This window comes from Culex pipiens, chromosome 3, assembly GCF_016801865.2.
Source record: "Culex pipiens pallens isolate TS chromosome 3, TS_CPP_V2, whole genome shotgun sequence".
In the NCBI taxonomy this organism is placed as follows: domain Eukaryota; kingdom Metazoa; phylum Arthropoda; class Insecta; order Diptera; family Culicidae; genus Culex; species Culex pipiens.
The window spans coordinates 19,409,818-19,420,704 of record NC_068939.1 but is presented as its reverse complement, the minus strand read 5'-3'; the positions used below and the strand labels follow the sequence as shown (position 1 = coordinate 19,420,704).

At 32.4% G+C, this 10,887-nt stretch overlaps 1 protein-coding gene across 2 annotated transcripts in view; it reads left to right on the top strand.

Annotated features, from left to right (window-relative positions):
• The first annotated feature begins 7,981 nt into the window (after positions 1–7,981).
• Positions 7,982–10,887, top strand: part of LOC120422915 (RING finger protein nhl-1-like) — a 65,239-nt gene continuing 62,333 nt past the window's right edge. The window contains exon 1 of one of the 2 annotated variants that reach the window (XM_052710455.1): positions 7,982–8,116. The gene's annotated coding sequence lies outside the window, so the exon portion shown is untranslated. The remainder of the gene's footprint in view (positions 8,117–10,887) is intronic. The other variant, XM_039586485.2, reaches the window with a different exon arrangement.

Here is a 10,887-nt window from a genome sequence, read left to right as displayed (position 1 = left end):
GCGATCTTCTTGAGGTTAACGTTTGAAAATGCGAAAAACACAAAAAATAGAAATGATTATGGAAAATTTTGAAAAACATAATATAGGTAAATGATATTGACTGGAGTTTGAAGAAAAGGTTTAAGGAGTTACGTACATGTAAATCGGCAAAAATGTAGGTAAACATATTTTTTTGTTTTGTAAATAAAAAAATCAGCTTTTGATTTTAGAATGTTTTAAAAAAGGAAAATTTAAAAATCCATCTTCAGCATGCACACGGGATTTTCAGCCGCTTTGGTCCATCCCATCTCGAGATTTCGTGGCACCCGTAAATCAAGTCGGTGTTTAGAGGCAATCGAAGAAAAAGTTTGACATTTCACATTTCGCAAGGCAAAATGTAGAGTTAAAATCGTCTCTCACTCAGTTAAATAATGAAATATCTTCATGAATCATGAATTCAGGAGTGATAAAAAATCATCTTTAAAGTGGATTTAATAAAAAAATACATTTCGATGCCTCTGTGCTCTCTTGTACTAAGCTTGCTAGTCTTGTTGCTAGTTTTACTATCTAATTAGCATAAGAGAGCAAAGAGGCATCGATGTACGTAACCCCTTAAGGTAGTAGAAAAATAAATCGGAATAATTAGAATTCAGATGTATTAAACCAGTTTTAGTTGATGATTTAAATTTAGTTATTTTTCTAATGCGAACATAGCCGACACATGGTCAACCGTGAATGATAATTTTCAAAGCGTTTGAACTACAAATAAAAAAAATCCTAAACACAATAAATGCAAGTAAAAATTTTTATTATTTATAGACAAAACTAACAACAAAAAAAGTAAAATTTGCTGAAAATATTGAGAAAATAACTTCCTGATTACAAATAACAAATATTATTAAAGTTTGGCAGTAGATAGTTAGTGACATAAATAGGGGTTTTTTTTAATAAACGTTGTGTTAAATATGTTTTTTAAATAAACATAAACATTTTTATAAAACTGTAGTTTTAAAACTCTTTGACTCAAATAAAGTGTTTATGTTTTTATTATTTGAAGGAAGTTTTCATCAGGAAAGATGTTCAGGAATGGATAACTTGAATCAAACTTGATCAACCATGGATTTCGAAAACGAAAGAATTTGGCATTTTTTCATTACGTGACTTTTTCAAAACAAAAAGTAACCTGGAAGCGTGTCCTATCTGAGCGGATCTACACTTACTTTGCGTGAGAAACACAAAATGAGAGATAGAGAGGGGATAGAGAGAAGATAGAGCACCATTGAGAGAAAGTCAAAAATTTATTATTCTTTGCTAGAATTTTCATGCGTTCTTTTCACAAATGGACTTTTTGTAAATAAGATCTACTGTTTAATCTTTCTGGTTTTGGCGAGCAGTCTTGTCGAAAAAGAAAAACAGATTTTCTCTACTTCACCAGAAAGATTAAAAAATAATCAGTCGTTGCGAACCCGGATCTACTGTTTAATTTTGGAACGATTGCTTTTTTTGTTCATATTTTTTTCATGAAATTTGCCTTGAAAAGTCATGTTGTGGCTCAAACATTATTGCATCATTTTTAAGGGTTTGCAAGAAACTGAACTATTTACGGTTAAAACGATATTCCTGGATTCAAAAAACATTCAGCACTCTTTCAATATTCAAAGCTAAACACACGTTTATACGTCCAACTTAATGCGAACCTTGAAAAAATTCATGATTTAGGGCAAGAAGTAAAATCTTCGAAGAAGTGATCCCAAATCTATCGATAGCTAATTATTTTCAAAAAAAAAATTGACTAAAAATATCCTAGAGTGCTCAATACAGTAATGCTTCTGTAAAAAACTGATAACTCCAAATACCAAATACAAATCTTTAGAAGGAATTTAGGTTTAGTATCTTCGGCAATGTTTTATTTATGAATGAGGACTATACCGAACAAAATATTACACGGAATTTGATTGATTAAAACATCTAATTTTTATTTTTTTATGTGTTATATTCAGGGTTGCGGAGTCGGGTCATATTTCAAGCGACTCCGACTCCGGCTTTCTGGGATTAGCCGACTCTGACTCCGACTCAAACTCCGACTCCAACTCCGGCCCACCAACTCTAGCCGACTCCGACTCCAGCTTTCAAAAAATGGTTGGCTCCGACTCCGACTCCACAAATTTTTAAATATTTCAAAAGTTAGTTTACTATTATTTCAAAAACATTGATAATAAGATTATTTAAAAACTCTTTATGTGGAAAAAAACGGAAAACAGTTTCTAGTTGTACAAGTTTAAGACGTTATTGATACAAAAAAAACGATATTTGAAGTTTTAGGATTGTTTCGATCATAAGATTTTTTTGTTAAATTATATTTCAATTTTTGTTAGTGTTTGTATCAGGCCATTGTAAATTTTATTTAAACTTTTTGTCTCCCTCCTCCTTCAAAAAATTCTAAAATAATGAGGCCGCTGCAAATATTTTTTTTCATATCCCTTCTTCTCTATTCAAGCACAATTTTTTTCGAGTCTTAATATATTTTTTGGTTATTCCATTTTTTTTTGATGTGTTATATTTTCCTGACTCAATTTTAACAATCCAAACTCAATTTTAACATTTCAAAATCAGTAATAATAATTTCATGAATGACACAGTGCTGCCGAACAAACAATCACCATGTACCGGTACCTTTCAAATTCCTCCCAAAAAATCTCTCGCTCTCACTCTGTTATCGAGAAATTTAATCCTTCCATTAACTCTCAATTTCCATCTTCTCACCAAAACCATAACCACAATCATCATTGATGACTATACGCTCTCGCACACTTACTCTCCCTCTCTTCTCTTACTTCCTTATCACTTGTTTTCGTAAGTCAACCGAACTGACCGTCGTAGATTGTGATTTTCCTCACTCTCCTGCTCGCGCATACACACACACACACATCGGGGAAAATGCAAATAGAACTGAGAGAGAAAGAAAAAATGTTGACTTTGTCGAGAGTGAAAACGTGAACCGTGAAAATTGAGGCAGGAAAAACGCAAAGTGTGTGTGTGTGGCAGTGAGAGAGAGGCAGAGGGAGAAAGATAGAAAGAAAGAAAAAAACCAGAGAGAGTGTCACACATCACGCGGAGAAGGTGCCAGTGGAGCAATTTTCCGGCGGCCGACCTCGTCGGCTAGTTTTGGGTGGATTGATTTATTGTTTGGCCCACTTTTGTGGGACAGGGGGGGAGGGGCAGAGTGGGGGAGAGGGCAAAGGATGAGTGGGTCTGTTGTGATGAGAGCGGAGAGCTGCTGAATAATGGATGGTCGTGGATGGAGTAAAACTATGCACTCAACTGTTGCATCTTCTACTGGGAAATTTGAATGATTGTGTGACGTTTTTCCGCTAGCTACAGTGAAGGGATTTTTTTTTTCAATTTGCTTGGAGGTTCCAAGGACACATTATGATTGTTATGTACGGTGTTGAGTAATATGATTTATGAAAAATAAACATACTTTTTTTTATCAATTTATATTGAATTTATATAGCATTTGCATTGCTGCATTGCACTTGCTGAATAACATTGGTCAGTATCGGAGGTTCTACAAAGAACCATTACACTAAAATTTTACGCTAACCGTTTTGCGTTATTTTCGGACGGACTCCAGTCTGTAGCTTTGTGGGTGTTGGCATGTGGTTGTCGGAACTAATGACAAGAAGATTTTTTGCTAATATTCACTCATGTATGTTTTTGGTTTTGTTGAGCAAACGAGAAGTAGGGGAACAGCATCTAACTCCAGCGTGCCTCTAATGTTGGCAGGTAAGAACTTTCAGGTAAGACATTCAATTAAAGCTAATTAAAAGCGTTTTCAACTGAAATCGAGTGATAAATAGCTCAATAAGAAATGAGCAAGCAAGTTTATATCAAAAGTTTTGCATATTTAGTTGTTTAAATAGTGAAAATCAGCAAATTGGATGGAATTAGGTGCGAGTGATTAACCTGCCAAAGATACGAGAATTTCCCCTATGTTATGAACAGGCTTAGTGATTTTTAACGCTCGAAAATTGCAAATTCCGCGGGGACCTCAATTTCAAACTACCAAATTTTACGCAAATTTCGCGGAACGTGAAAAATGTTAAAATAACTCTGAAAATCTTATGTTGAAATCACATCAAACTGCTTTTTATGCTTCATTATATATTATTTAAATAAACTAAAAACAATTTCAATAAATTTGAACCAGACACAAAAAAAATCTCCTAATTTTCCAAAAGGATTTCAACTGGTTTATGGATGGGCTCTATATATAAATTTTGAAACAAAATGTCGGGCATGCGTATTCTCATTAATTGTCCTGCTTTTTAATATTTGACTAATAAAGCTGAAAAGTTTTCGCTGAATTACTTCATTATATTGAATTTCATATCAAAGCAAGATTTAACAATCTTGTCCAGCCAAAATGAGTAAAATAATTTGAATTTTTGCGACATTTAGCACATGAAAAATAATTTTAAAAGTTTTAATCTCCCTATTCAAATTTAAATCTCAAATCAATGTGCAAAAATTATATATTTGTAACGAAATCAACATTTATATTCAAAATGAAATTTTTAGCAAGATTTTTTTTTAATTTTCTTGCTCTTGTTAGTGCTTTAGTTATAGAAATAATTGTTCCAAAATGGATTATGATGCAACACACAGCTGAAAGGAACTCCAAAACTCGGTTATGAATTACAACAAAAAAACGAATTGTATCTTGATTATTCACCAATAAAACCGAATTGAATTAAAAGAAAAATTCAAAATTCACCCAAATAATCAAATATCGTTATAATTAAACAGGACTCGAAAAAAATGATTTCAAAGATAAAAATACCCTTCATTTTAATTTGAATTAAACAAAGCTTGATTCTTTTAATTTCACATGAAACTAATCCTTTCAAATAAAATAGCAGTAAAAATTTTATTACGGCGAATGAAAGTATAACAAAACTAACCTAGAGTAACCATCACAAGGTCCTTTGAAAAAAAAAAATATTTGAGAAAATTGATAAATTTTACGAATTTCACGCGTTCCTCGAAATCGTCAAATCGTCAATAACCCAAGAGTAGCAAGAGTATTCATTCGCTTAATTCTACAGTATTTCATAAGATTATTATTATTCTTATTTGAGTTCGAAACATCATTTTAAGAAAAATCTTAACAGTTTCACACAAAATAACTTTTTCTTACTCTTGTCTATTCCATAGTTATAAGAAATAATTTTTCGATTTAATTACGATATAAATCACAGCTGAAAGGAACACCAAAACTCTGTTGTGTACCTAAATGAACTCATTGTAAATTGATTATTCACAAATAAAACCGAATTGAATTGAATTGAATTGAATCTCACACAAATTTCACGGAATTTCGCGGAAAAAGACAAATTTCACGGATTTCACGATATCCGCGAAATCGTGAAATTAAACTTACTTTAGTTATCGTCATTGTTATTTCGATAGTTCTCTCGGCGATAATCTTATCGCCAATAACTTTTTTTATCTTTCTAAACTCGATTATTTCAATCATATCATGTTGAATTTTCAATGCTTCTACTCAAAATATATTTTATTGAAAATGTAAAAAGTTTCAATGTTTTAAAATGTACTTGAAATTATTCACAAAAAACCGCATTATTTTCGAAAATACTCATAATTTCATAATTTGCCATATGGGTATCAAACGAAGTGAAATTGTCTAAAATACAAAAATTTTCACAAAACACCGATTTTTTACGAAAATACTCAAATTTGCACAATTTGCAATATGGGTATCAAACGAATTGAAATTATGTATGCTTCTTGAGTTTATTAATTTGCATTAAATTGCACAATTTGCAATATGGGTATCAAACGAATTGAAATTATGTCAAATCAATCAAACCATCCACATTAACGACCCCCGGGTCTTTTGTGGTCTCTATTGCAAGTTTCTGCTCGAACCTAGGAGTCCGAAGTTTAATTATGTATGCTTCTTGAATTTATTTAAAAAAAAAAATAAATTAAAATATAACATTTTTCACAAATTACTGTATTTTTTTGAAGTACTCAAATTTTCAAATTAAAGATATCTAAGCGGAATTTTTAACGCAATACTACAATTTCTATAAATTGCTGTATTTTTTCGAAAGTACAAATTTTTTTTAATAATGGATATCAAACGAAGCAAAATTGTGTATGCTTTTTCAATTTATTTATGTTTTTTTTTCGGAAAAAAATATCTTTTTTACGAATTTCCTTACTATTTTCGAAAGTACTCAAATTTTCAGAATATGCATATTGGTATCAAACGAAAATTAATTTTGCATGCTTCATACATACTTTCAAATTGAAATTTTGTATGCTTCATCAATTTATTAAAGTTTTTCTTTAAATACCAAAAATTTCACAAATTCCCTTTTTTTCGAAAGTATCCAAACTTTTCAATTATGGATATCAATCGAAACGAAATTGTGTATGCTTTTTCAATGTTTTTATGTTTTTTCGGAAAAAAAATATTTTTTTACAAATTACCGTCCTTTTTTCGAAATACTCAAATTTTCAGAATATGCATATGGGTATCAAACGAAAATAAATTTTGCATGCTTCATACATACATTCAAATTGAAATTATGTATGCTTAATCAATTTATTAAAATTTATTATTAAACTACCGTATTGTTTCGAAAGTGTTCAAATTTTCTAATTATGAATTTTAAACGAAGCGAAAATTATGCGTTCTTTTTCAATTTATTCAAGTTTTTTTTTCGGAAAATACTATTTTTTACCAATTACCCTTTTTTTCGAAAGTACTCCAATTTTCAAAATATGCATATGGGTATCAAACGAAGGTAAATTGTACATGCTTCATACAACATTTTGCATCGTTTGACACCCTTATTGTACCTTAAAGAATTTGAGTATTTTCAAAAAATACGGTATTTTGTGGAATTTTTAATTTTTTACAAAAATCAACTCTAATGATGTGGAAAAGTAAACTTAATTTCGCTTCGTTTGATACCCATTATGCTAATTTTAAAATTTGAGTATTTTCGAAAAAATACGGTAATTTGTGAAAATTTAAGTATTTTTCAAAAAAAGCTCTCTTATATAAAGAAAATATAAATATTTTTCAAATTATTAAAATTTTTAGAACTTTCGAAAAAATATGATAATATGTTAACAATTTTGAGAACATATTTAACTTTGAACCTTACTAGATTTTCAAAAATATGTTCTTAGTGAAAGCATTTAAAATTTAACATGATATGATTCAATAAAGTCAATTTTAGAAAGATTTCAAACATGAGTTTTCGTTTATTATCGGCGATACCAACCTTTATGTTTACCATTAAAGTCGCTATTCAATACAATTTTGTTGCAACATTTAAATCAGAGTCAAGAAATTTCCCGGAAATTCGCAAGATTTCCCAGGAAATTAGCCGGGCAATTGGACGTTCTACTTGGAAACCATCATTTAATAAAAAAAATTCTACACGATCCAAACAGTCCCCTGGACCTACTTAAAGGTAAGTTTTGAAATTTGTATCACCTCTGCCGAAATTTTCCGCCACATTGGTGGTGGCGCAACCCACTCGAACGAAAATTCACACCATGCCGCGATGTATCGAAAGTGGAAAACCTGCGAAAAACAAATTCCCACGCCCGAAAAACCGACGACGACTTCGAAGAACAGCTCGGCGAAGGCCGGTGGTGATCTTCGGGCGATCATCGGCCCCTCCCGGCATGCCCTGAGGAGGGGAAGATGACTTGGGAATGTCAAATTGAGATTTAGTGGAAAATTGCTGATTAGGTCCTTAGCAAAAGAGCTGTAATTTAATGTCAGTACTTTGGAGATATCATCGCTTCCAACAGTCGTTGGTTTCGGTGTAGTTTGAATTCATATCGAATGACGTTAAAAAAGTCTTTCCTACTCGTTCCCCTTTCTCGGGAACACGGCTTAGGCCCATGCCGAAGCCGGTGGCCGAATCAGCTGGGTTGGCGAGCGCGCGCGGTCAGTCGACCATTGGCCTTCGGGCCCGTCTGTCTAGTCTTGTCTCTGCTGCTCTGTGGTGGTAAATCCCACTCAACGCCGGTGATCGGGCGAACCACTCGGAGTGTGTGACCTTTTGGGTCCTCTCGAAAAGCGGTGAGGCCACGTGGTTGGGTCGAAGACTCCCGGAAGTTAACTTTTGGCTAAAGTTTGTTACGAGGGGTGTGTGTGTGTGTGTGACAGTGAGTTGTCAGAAAATTCCGAGATGTCACCTGTGAAAAAATATCGATGACATCCTAGTGCGGTACACCCATATAAGACCAATATAGAAGAAGGAAAAACCAAAAGTGTTCGGCAACTTTGTGGGTGCTGATGCGCAAGTGTGTGTGTGTGTACAGGTGCGTGCGCAGATCAGTACACTTGCGCAGAACAGTTTGACACTAGGAAAAGAGATGCCACGCTTGAGGAATTTCTCGTTTCAGCTGTGTGTGAATGTTGCTCGGTTCGGTTCTCGGTTGGGATGCTGGGAAAAGCAATACCAGCAGGATTTAGTGAGGGAAGATTTTGGGAAAATTTTAAATAATTTTGGTTCAGTTTAAATTGAAAATTATTTGTAGATAAATCGTGATAAGAATTTTTAAGCCGTGGGTCAGCTAATAAAATATCCTGAGTTTTTAATTAATAATCAATTATAATAGCAAAATTTACACATTTAATTTGAATTATGAATCAATAAAAGTACATTTTAAAGGACTTCTACTACTAAGTTACTTTTACAACAATTTGTCAAGATTTATTTTTGTAAGGGCGGCTAATTTTCCCGGTTTTTGAATTTCCCGGGAAACGGGAAATATATTTTCCAAATCCCGGGAATTTCCTGGAATTTTATCAAACAGTCATAAAATATATGTTGTCATTACATTTGTTACGTTTTTCATGCTTACAATCATATAATTAGCTCAATGCTGTCAATTGGTGATAATCTTTACATCAATCTGAACAAGAACAGCAGTTTTAGTAAGTTTAAAAAAATAAAAAAAAATGTTTTTTGTTCTTTGTTTTGCTTACAATTTTAATGAATCATTATTTTTAATCCAATGTGATTCAAATTATTTCATATGAATAACCATGTAGTTCTTATTAATATATTTCTTTTATATATTTATATGAAATGACTACAAAAGCTTAAAATATTTCATTGAAACTGTTTAAAAAAAAACAAAAAACTAACTTAATCCACCTATGTGGTTGGAGCCTTCCTCACTCATTACCAACAGTAGCTGTACACAAATTTCATCTATTTTTTAGATCCGGAATAAAAAAGTACATAAATATCACTTAAGTGGCCATATCTCGAGACACGGTTGCCAGATCTTCAATATTTTGGACTCGTTGGAAAGGTCTTTTGATAACCTAACTAACGATCGGTCGGATGGTGGATCCGGACATAGTTTACATACATTTAAGTGAGATTTGGATATATGTGAAAACACATTTATATACATAACTTTTGAACTAGTTATCGAAACTTCAATCTGTATAAAACTCGATCTATGGGACCCTGAACCAAGTCGAATGCAACAGGTTCGGGTCAAATCGGTTCAGCCAGTGCCGAGAAACGTGAACTAGTTTGTTGGTCACATACACACAGACATTTGTTCAGTTTTCGATTCTGAGTCGATATGTGTACATGAAGGTGGGTCTACGACGTTTTTATACAAAGTTCATTTTTAGAGCAGGATTATAGCCTTACCTCAGTGAGGAAGGAAACGAAAACAAATAAAATGAAACCATTTTAGAAAAGTTAAGAAATTCATGTTTTCTTTAAGTCATTACCGCCAACTGGGGCAAATTGGGACTGCAATCTGAATAGGTACAGGATGTTTAAGAGCAATTAATTTGAAAATTGGTGTACTAATTGTTTTGTTAATTAAAAAATATCAGAACATTATGCTGTCTTAATTCGTTACTATTGTCCTAATTTGCTCCAGATGCCGATGTCTGATGAAAAATAATCAAATATGGGTTTTCATGTTTAAAATCATCATAAAAAGTAAATGTTAAAAAAATAAATGAAATTTAATGGAAAATATTTAAAGCCCTAGGCATTCTGTGGATCCATAAACTATAATTATAATAATTTTCCCTTATAACCCAAATAAATATTAAAAGGACCTAATAAAAATAAGTTATGAATAAAAAAAACCCAAATAAATGTTGATATATGCCGAATACAAATTTTCTAATGCTTCAAAATTGTCATCGATTACTATGTATTCAACTGATCATCTATTTCCACCAGGGCTGCGGAGTCGGGTCATATTTCAAGCGAATCCGACTCCGACTCCGAATCCGACTCCGGCTTTTCGGGATTAGCCGACTCCGGTTCGGCTTTCAGATCCAACCGACTCCGACTCCAACTCCGGCCCACCAACTCTAGCCGACTCCGACTCCAGCTTTCATAAAATAGTTGGCTCCGACTCCGACTCCACATATATTTTTAATATTTCAAAAGTTAGTTTACTATTATTTCGAAAACATTGATAAATAGGATTATTTAAAAACTCTTTAAGTGGAAAAACCGGAAAAAAGTTTCTAGTTTTACAAGTTTTAGACGTTATTGGAACAGAAATAAAAAAACGCCAGTTTTGGAGGCATTTTCAGAAGAACAGTTTGGCAAGTAAATTTGGATTTATTTACTTAACCTCGAATTTTCATTAAATTGAAAAAAGCTAAAATATTAAATTGTTATATTTTTAATGAACATCAATAGAAAGCTGGTCTTAATGATTGATTAAACATATAAATTCAATTTGCTCACTTTTAAGTTGACATTTATAAGAAGCACAGTGACTGTCATAGTCACCTTGTATTTTTAAATAACAATTCTAAACGAAACTAGTTTTTAAAGCTCCATTGAAATTTAT